At 35.0% G+C, this 10110-nt stretch overlaps 2 non-coding genes across 2 annotated transcripts; both read left to right on the top strand.

Annotated features, from left to right (window-relative positions):
* Positions 1-4053: 4053 nt before the first annotated feature.
* LOC126008284 (U6 spliceosomal RNA) lies at positions 4054-4160 on the top strand. The gene has a single exon (XR_007495622.1). It is a non-coding gene; the product is annotated as a U6 spliceosomal RNA (small nuclear RNA).
* Positions 4161-8984: 4824 nt separating this feature from the next.
* On the top strand, positions 8985-9090 carry LOC126007486 (U6 spliceosomal RNA). Its single transcript, XR_007495051.1, has one exon. It is a non-coding gene; the product is annotated as a U6 spliceosomal RNA (small nuclear RNA).
* The last annotated feature ends 1020 nt before the right edge of the window (positions 9091-10110 follow it).

A 10110-nucleotide genomic window follows, 5' to 3' on the forward strand; every position in this document is an offset into this window, starting at 1 on the left:
GGATAATCATATTACTAGGATACTTTCAATTGTTTTGTTTCTTGGGTGGGAGAATACCTGAATGCTCAAAGGTTAATTGGGCTCTATGGTCAGGGCTCACTTCTGGCAGTAGAAGGGGATCATAAGAAGTTCTGGGCATTGAATTGGAGTTAGCAACATGCAAGGCAAGTGCTTTAATCCCTGTACTTTCTCCAGCCTCAGAATTCTCATTATTATTGGTGCAATAAACACCCTTTGGGCCTGGTTGGTTTCTCTTGACTCCTTTTCAAAGGATGATGAGAAAGTGATATCATCTTATATTCACTTATTTCTACACTCTATTTTGTACATTAATATATACTTAATATATAATTTAAATATATTCAAATCTGTCACTTAATCATAGGTTGTTTCAGCAGCAAAAATGAAGCTGAATTTGACCTAGAAAAATTTCTAACACCAAAAAAAATGGTCCTAAAATTTGTATATGGAACAGTACTTGGTTAAGATTGTATAATTTCCTTCTTTGGAATTCCAGGTGTTTAATGTTGAGACAGAATTAGGTGTGAGTATTTTTTAAGTTGCATGTTTGAAAAAAATTGATATACATGTAAGATTGTGAACATATGTTATTTTACTTAATCTTTTAGTCCATTTAGGCTAGTGTTTCCCAGAGTGGGAGGGGGGATCACTCTCAAGGAATAGGGCAATGGAATGATCCTGGTGGCATATCAGCAGCCTTGGGTATAATTGTTGTTCATTTTCTGTTTATTTGACTATAGAGATAAATTTCCAAGAACATTTTTTTAAATGAAAAGGAAGTGCTTAGTCAAATAAATTTGGAAACATCTGGTTTAGTCAAAGAATTACTTAGATAATAAGCCTACTTGCTAAATATAATTCAGATCTGATAACAGCAAAAGCTTGTTTCATAGTACAAATCCACGTACATCAGATGCTTTATGTTATTTCCAGGATCAAGCCTGATGAGCATATTTTTCTGAGACATTGCAGTTGGACAAGAGAGCCATCTCAGACACTTAAAATCATCCACTTTGAACTGATGTATATCACCTCTGCTCACAGTCTTTTGCTAATAAAAGCCCACTGACAGCAGTGGAGTAGGATGGATAATCTTAAGAGGTAAATTATCCTAGGAAAGCATTCTGCATATTCTTTTTTTTTATGGTAACCACTCATAAGTTTTCTTTTTAAGCATAAACCCTGGACAAATCTCAATGTGAATTTGTCAGAGTTGAGTCAGTTCCAGAGAGGTCATGTGAATTGGGATTACCATTCCTCTGCATAAAACAAGTCCAATGGAATCTAAATCCTGCATGGAGAAATTTCTTTAGAAGTTGGGTTAGATTGTCTGCTGTCCTGAACTGACACTAAATCCATCTTAGTGGAGAGAATTTGATTGAGTAAAACCATTACTAAAGCAATAAATAGTGAGCCTAAACAGATAAAGGGAGGTACAATGTCATTATTTAGGTCTTTATATCCATTTTTTCCTAAAGGTCTAAATCTGTAATTTTTAAAATGTGAGTCATTTATTTTCTTAACCAGTAAAATTAGTTTTTTATTTTTAATATTATCTTTATTAAAGCACCCAGACCACAAAAATTATTGTAGTTGGGCTCCAGCCATAAAAAGAACACCCCCACCCTTCACCAGTGCAACATTCCCATCACCAATGTCCTCAATTTCTCTCCTACCCCTATTCGCCTGTATTCAAGACAGTCATTCTACTTCTCTCATTCATTGACATTGTCACTATAGTTGTCAGTATAGTTATTTCTCTAGCTGCACTCACCACTCTTTGTGATGAGCCTCCTATCATGAGCCAGTATTTCCAGTCCTCATCTCTGTTGTGTCTGGGCATTATTACAATAATGTCTTTTATTTTTCTTAAAACCCAAAGATGAGTGAGACTATTTTGTGTTTATTTCTCTCCCTCTGACTTATTTCACTCAGCATAATAGATTCTATGTACATCCATGTATAGGAAAATTTCATGACTTCATCTCTCCTGGCAGCTGCATAATATTCCATTGTGTATATGTACCACAGTTACTTTAGCCATTCATCTGTTGAAGGGTATCTTGATTGTTTTCAGAATCTGGCTATTGTAAATAACACTACAATGAATATAGGTGTGAGGAAGGCATTTTTGAATTGTATTTTTTGTGTTCTAAGATATATCTTTAGGAGTGGTATAGCTGAATCATATGGAAGCTCAATTTCCAGTTGTTTTTTTTATTTTTGAAGAATCTCCATATTGTTTTCCATAAAGGCTGAACCAGACATCATTCCCACCAGCAGTGAATGAGAGTTCCTTTCTCTCCACATCCTTGCCAGCACCAATTGTTCTGATACTTTGTGATGTGTGCCAGTCTCTGTGGCAGGACATGGTACCTCATAGTTGTTTCCTTAATGATTAGGGATATGGAGCATTTTTTCATGTGCCTTTTGACCATTTGTATTTATTTTTTGAGGAAGTGTATATTCATTTCTTATCTACAGTTGTGCAATACAGCTGGTTGAAGAGGCTTTCCTGCTCCATTTTGCATTTCTTGCCCTTTTATAAAAATTAAATGATTGTCTATCTGGGGCAAATTCTCTGAATACTCAAGTCTATTCCACTGAGTTGAGGGTCTGTCTTTATTCCAGTAGCATGATGTTTTAATGACTATAACTATGTAATACAGTTTAAAGTTGGGGAAAGTGATGCCACCCATATTCTTTTTTCTTTTTCTTTCTTTATTATTGTTTTTTCGGCCATACCCAGTGACGCTAAGAACTTACTCCTGTTTATACACTCAGAAATCACTCCTGGCTTGGGGGACCATATGGGATGCCAGGGAATCAAACCTTGGTTCATCCTAGGCTAGCACGGGCAAGGCATATGCCTTACCGCTTGCACCACTGCTCTAGCCCCATCCCATATTCCTTTCTCAAGGGTTGCTTTAGTTATTCACAGGTGTTTATTGTTCCAAATGAATTTCAGGAGTATTTAATTCACTTCTTTGAAGAATGTCATCGGTATTTTTGGTGGTATTGCATTAAATCTGTACAATGTTTCGGGGAGTGTTGCCATTTTAATGATGTTAATTCTACCAATCCATGAGCAGGGTATGTGTTTCCATTTCCTTGTGTCTTCTCTTATTTCTTGAAGGAGGCTTTTCTAGTTTTCTTGTATAGGTTCCTCACCTCTTTAGTCAAGTTGACTCCAAGATATTTGATTTTTTGTGACACTAATGTGAATGGGATTGTTTTTTTAATGTCCATTTCTTCTCTATCATCATTGGTGTTCAAGAAGGCCATTGATTTTTGCATCTCAATTTTATAGCCTGTCACTTTGCTATATGAATCTATTGTTTCTATAAATTAGGTTTCTTTTACTTACAATTGCTGGATTTTTTTTACACATAAAGGAAGAAATTAATGTCTAAAACATATACCTAAGTTTCCTTTCAAGCTCTCTAAGAGCATAAAGAAAAAAATATTACTAGTATACTATAGCTTTATAATGTATACACTACATAATGCACATATATATGCTACATCTATATATCTTATTTATTTATTTTTCTTTCTTTTTATTACTTATTTTTATATAATTTATTTAAGCAATATGGTTACAAACATGTTCATAATTGCATTTCCACCATAAAATGCACACCTTCATCAGTGCAACTCCGGAAAGTTACATCTATATATTTATACTGTATTTAAAGAAAATGCATCACAGAATTGACATAGTTGACCATAATATATTTGTTTCCAAATAATGGAGAGTAATATTATTTATAAAAAGAATAAAAATAAAAAGTAAAAAAAAGATAAGAAAGAAAATAAAATGACAATAAAGAAGTACAGTGGCAAGGAGATTTATGAAAATTATTGTATCTCTAAAAAAGTCATTAAGACAAATTTCCCCCTGGTGTCCCATATGGTCCCTCCAAGCCAGGGGTGATTTCTGAGCACATAGCCAGGAGTAATCCCTGAGTGTCAAATGGGTGTGGCCCAAAAACCAAAAAAAAAAAAAAAAGAGTAAAAAGTCATTAAGACGTGCTCGCTTCGGCAGCACATATACTAAAATTGGAACGATACAGAGAAGATTAGCATGGCCCCTGCGCAAGGATGACACGCAAATTCGTGAAGCGTTCCATATTTAAAAAAAAAAAAAAAGTCATTAAGACAATGGCAGGTTTAGTAAATCCTTGTTGTAGCTGCCTGTTCTGTTAAATTGGTGTGTTCTTTTAGGAATAATAGCATCAAATAAAAGAAGTTTTCTAGCAATTTAAGTAATATTACTGATATTTGAGGCATTTGTGAGGCATGTTATCAGCTGTCAGGCCTACTGTAAGAAGGAAGATACAGATTGGGAGGGTGCCTACACTTGCTCCAAAATTCCCTGGCAATATCAATCCAAATACCAGTGTACCTGAAATTTGGTCAGATTAATGTCCCTTAAGAGAATCATATAGGAGTAATGAGGCAGTGCCAATGGAAAAGCAGTGGTTATGGTGATAGATGCAGCAGGCATGGTTTGGGAAGGGCAAGGACTTGGCCTGTCCTCTCCTCAGAGATTGCCAACTTACTGCTGCATGGTCAGTATACCCAGGACTTTTCAAGGCTTGGTTCACATCTCTTTTGAGAAAAAGAGTGCAGGAATTTAATATAATTCCCTATAAGTATACCCATGACATTTTTCAAAGAAGTGAATCAAACACTCCCATAATTCCTTTGGAATAATAAATGTCTATGAATAGCTAAAGGAATCGTTGAAAAAAAAGATGGAGGCATCACTTTTCCCAAGTTCAAATTGTACTATAAATTAGTATATAAAACAGCATGATATTGGAATAAAGACAGACCCTGCGATTAGTGGATAAGACTTGATTATTCTAAACCTGACTCCAGGTATGTAATCAAATAATCTTTTATAAGGGGGCAAGAAATAGGAATTGGGACAAGGAAAGCCTAATCAACACAACTGGTCAACTACATTTAAAAAAAATGAACTCAGACCTCTCTTAAACACCATGTTCAAATCATTAAGGGTTAAAGACCTTGATATGGAACTTGAAATCATAAGGTACATAGAGGAAAACGGAGGCAAACACTCCATGATATTGAATCTAAAGACATCTTTAAAGATGTAATACCATTGTCCAAGCAAGAGGAAGTAAAGATAAACAAATGGCATTACATTAAAGTCAGAAGCTTCTACATTTCAAAAGAAATGGTGACTAGGATAAAATGGCTATACATGGAATTGGAGAAACTATTCACCCAGTACCTTTCAAATAAGGGTTTAATATATAAAATATAGAAAGTACTTATTGAACTTAGCATGAAAAAAATCTAAACTCCTCCAAAAAACTTCCTCTAAAATGAGCAGCTATTTTCTAAAAAATAAATATAGATTGCTAAGACACATGAAAAAAAATGTTCCACATCACTAATTATCAAAGTGATGCAAATTTAAACAATAATGAAATATCATGTCACACTACAGAGTCTAACACATTTTACAAAAAAACAGGAGCAATCATTAATAGCATGGATGCAGGGAGAACAGGACCTTCATTTACTGCTGGTGAAAATACAGACTGATCCAGTCTTTTTGGAAAACAATATGGTTATTCCTCAGAAAACTAGAAATTAAGCTTACCTGTTATCCAGCAATACCTCTCCTCGGGATATATCCTAGGAACCCCAAAACACCATGCAGAAAACTTCTTCTGCATTCATATGTCTGTCACACACTATTTACAATAGCCAAAATCTGGAAACAACTCAAGTCCAAGAACAGATGATTGGTTAAAGAAACTGTGGTATATCTATACAACAAAATGCTATGCAGCCATTAGTAAAAATGAAGTCATGAAATTTGCTTTTACATGGGTATGGAGATTATTATGCTGAGTGAAATGTGTCAAACGAAGAGGGATAGATATTGAATAATCTCACTCATTTGTGGTATGTAAGAAAAATAAAAGGCAGTATGGTAATAATATCTAGAGATAATAGAGATGAGGAACAGGAAGACCACTCAATGGTAGGAAACTTGCTACAAAGAGAAGTGAATGCTGTTAGAGTGGAGAAGGATCTACTATGAGAATGATAGTTGGGACTGATCACTCTGGACGAGAACTGAAAGGGGTAAAGTGGCATACATGTTACTCCTCTATTAACAATAGTACAAACCCTAATATTGAGAGAGAGAAAGAGAGAGAGAGTGAGAGAGAGTGAGAGAGAGAGAAAGAGAGAGAGAGAGAGAGAGAAAGAGAGAAGCAAAATGCCTGTCCCAGATATAATTAGGATGCAAGTGGAGGGGATGGTTTCATTGGATGGGAGGGGTAACAGAACACTAGTGGTGAGAAAAGTGCACTGTTGATGTGTAATGTACATTCTATGACTGAAATGCAAGTATGAACATTTTTTTAACCAGTGTTTAAATAAAGAAATTATCTTTAAAAAAATAAAAAGAGAAACACAGTGAGAGAAAAGAGTAGTCTGTGGAGCTGGCCTGGTGAAAATATCTATACTGCATCTGCAGAATTTTCAATACCACCCAAACCTACTGAATTATAATGTGTGCTTTGACAATATAACCATGTTATATATCTGCATATTCAAACTGGAACTTTATATCTATTGTGTCAAACTCCATGTGATGTGGTAAATATTCTCAGAAGGACCTTTAAAATAAATGCATTAAATATTTAGAAGCTTGAACATTTATCATTATCATTTAAGGGCATAGTGTCAAGAAATTTTAGAGGAGGGGCAAAAATAATCCTTTCAAAGTACCTTTAGAAGTGGTTCAAACTAAGTGAACCAGAAAGATATTGATATGTTTCAAAGATTAAGAAAACTAACACAGGCCTGGAGAGATAGCACAGCGGCGTTTGCCTTGCAAGCAGCCGATCCAGGACCAAAGGTGGTTTGTTCGAATCCCAGTGTCCCATATGGTCCCCTGTGCCTGCCAGGAGCTATTTCTGAGCAGACAGCCAGGAGTAACCCCTGAGCACCGCCGGTTGTGGCCCAAAAAAACAAAAAACAAAAAAAAGAAAACTAACACAATTTACCAACTAGTTTCTATCTCTTATTCACCCATATACTATAAAGAAAACAATCAAAAATTAATTGTTTTAAGTAAAATATGATTTCATTTTATGGCCTACTTCGAGGGAATTGATGGTTACTCTAAATCTATATCAGTCTGTGCAAGAGATGGTTCCACTTGATGGAGAATTTCAGCACAGATGTGTAGTTTGGGTTATGTGGTGTCTGTGTAATAGTAGTATTAGTATTAGTAGCAGCAGCAGTATAGTAGTAGTAGTAGTAGTAGTAACAGTAGTAGTAGTAGTAGTAGTAGTAGTAGTAGTAGTAGTAGTAGTAGTGATGGTTGCACCTAGACTCTGTTCAGCAGTCAGCCTGTAATTCCAATCTGGTGATTTTGACTTGTTCAATCCTCAGAATTGGGGATTCACTGTCATCTCTCCTAATTCTCAAGATCAGATTGTTATTCTTATCAGCGTCAAATTGTGACTCTTCTGCTTTATCTTTTTCTCCTCCATGCCAAGGAAAGAACTTTTTTTTTAATAATGCCTTTATTTAAGCACCGTGATTACAAACATGTTTGTATTTGGGTTTTAGTTATAAAAAATAAATACCCCCTTCCCTTTCAGGTGAAGGAATAGTGTGTGCAGAGAACAAAATAATCTCAAATTATATTAAAATTTGGTTACCAACTGCATATATATTATATTCTTGTTTCAGTGTAAAGAAAATAATCTCACAATAACAAAAGTTAAGCATAAAGTAGATGACTTTATTAAGGCTGAGTTCTCAGTGCATGGAAGTCATCACTGTGAGCATCAAAGTGTTAGATAATACATTACAAATGTTTTGCCTTCCTATTAATCAGGGAGTAAGTTTTGCTGCTATCCCAGGAAGACTGGTATGTGAGCACAGTTATTCTGGCTTCATATGAAGTTTCCAATCAGTAGGCACTAAACAGAGATATAAAGCATCTGGTGAACATCATTTAAAAAATAGATTTTTAAAAATTTCCATTTCAACTCCTGGGAACAATTTGTAGTTGGGAAAATCTTTATATGCAGGCTCAAGCTTCTCATTAATGATGTGAAATGTGGGTATATCTTATGTAGGAGAAGTAAGCATTTTATTCTCTTTCATTAAAAGTCAACAAAAATAATATTTGTTTTCTTTTTTGATGCTGCTTCTTCTGACTTATTTTAGAATTAACTTTAAGATCTCTCATTTAAAGAGACAGTAGCACTAGAAAAGCTTATTTTCTAAATTAGAATTATATTTTTATTATATTGTGATTAGTTATTGTATTATAATAAATTAGGTCTCCATTCTTTACCATGAATACAATTAAATATTTTGAGCAAATGCCTTGACCCTGTACTCTCACAACAATTCAAAATTAGAGGTTTTTAACTGCTTTGCAAATGGGTGTTTAATCACCTTGTTTTCTTCATTGTTTCTTCTCTATCATGGAGACCAAATCAAGTGACTTACCTATGTTGTATTCAAAGGCTTTTCAGGATTAAATGTGACTGAAAAGAGACACTACTGTTTAATGTTTGCCAGGGACCAGCCCCAGGTGAAAAAAAAACCTTCAGGGAGTGATGCTTTGAGGATTAAGAAAACAAGATATGTCTATAAGAGAGAAAAGTATGGGTGGGGATTTCACAGCCTCACAAACAGAGATTCTTGACTGTCCTTCATGTACAGTATTTATTGTTTAGAAACAGTATTCACAGGAAGGAGGGCAATCATTGATAAACAGTTACCTAGCTAGGCTTTTTTATATCAAAGAGGCCTGGGAAACTTAATGCAAAAGTTGCCAGATTGTCTTCTTCAAGGAGAGATGGCAGATGAAAGAATGAATACAGAATCCCCAATAGGGTCGTTCCTAAGGTAGCTGGTGTTCTAGTAATTAGAAATTAAGAATCATGCTCGCTTCGGCACCACATTTACTAAAATTGGAATGATAAGAGAAGATTAGCATGGCCCTTGCACAAGGATGACAAGCAAATTCTTTAAGCATTCCATATTTTTAATAGTCTCACTCATCTATGGGTTTTAAGAAAAATGAAAGATATATTTGCAATAATTCTCAGAGAAATAAAGAAAGAAGGGCTGGAAGGTCCAGCTCACAACATGAAGCTCACCACAAAGAGTGACGAGTGCAGTTAGAGAAAAAACTACACTGAGAACTATCACAACAATGCAAATGAATGAGGGAAGTAGAAAGCCTGTCTCAAATTCATGTGGGAGGTGGGGTTGAGGAGGAGGGAGAATTGGGACATTGGTGGTGAGAATGTTGCACTGATGAAGGGGGATGTTCTCTACATGACTGAAACCCAATTACAATCATATTTGTAATCAAGGTGTTTAAATAATGATATTAATAAAAACTAGAGATTTTAGTATCTCATAGTATATGCAAAAATATTTAAATGGTAAATAATGCCAATAATAGTTCAATAATAATGATAATTTGGGTTTGAAATACAAGATAATATCATCAAATAAAGTAGTAGAACAATGTATTGTGTACTCAGTTTTTTATTTAATATAGACAGGACTCAAGAAAAAAATTAAGGTTCCATCATCTTTCTTGATAAGCATATTTATTTTCTGGATGTCTGACAAAGTTGACTAAATACTCATCTTGTCGATGTTTTTGTGTTTTGGGGAGTCACACCCATTGTTGTTTAGGAGATAAATCTGACTTGGTGTTAATTCTTTGCAATTCTTTGGAGACCATGTATAGCTTCAGATGAAACCCAGATCTCACACATAAAATACATTCAACTGGGGGCCAGAGAGATAGCATGGAGGTAAGACTTTTGTCTTTCATACAAAAGGACAATAGTTTGAATCCCAGCATCCCATATGGTCCCCCGGGGCATGCCAGGAGTGATTTCTGAGCTTGGAGCCCTGAGCATTGCTGGGTGTGATCCAAAAACAAGCAAACCAAAAATATACTCAACTGGAAGAATCTCAGACCATGATTTAATACTTTTAACACTCATGACCAATCAACTTTTTGATATGATTACTGTTAGTCAGCTT

The sequence above is a fragment of the Suncus etruscus genome, chromosome 4 (genome assembly GCF_024139225.1).
Source record: "Suncus etruscus isolate mSunEtr1 chromosome 4, mSunEtr1.pri.cur, whole genome shotgun sequence".
Taxonomy (NCBI): domain Eukaryota; kingdom Metazoa; phylum Chordata; class Mammalia; order Eulipotyphla; family Soricidae; genus Suncus; species Suncus etruscus.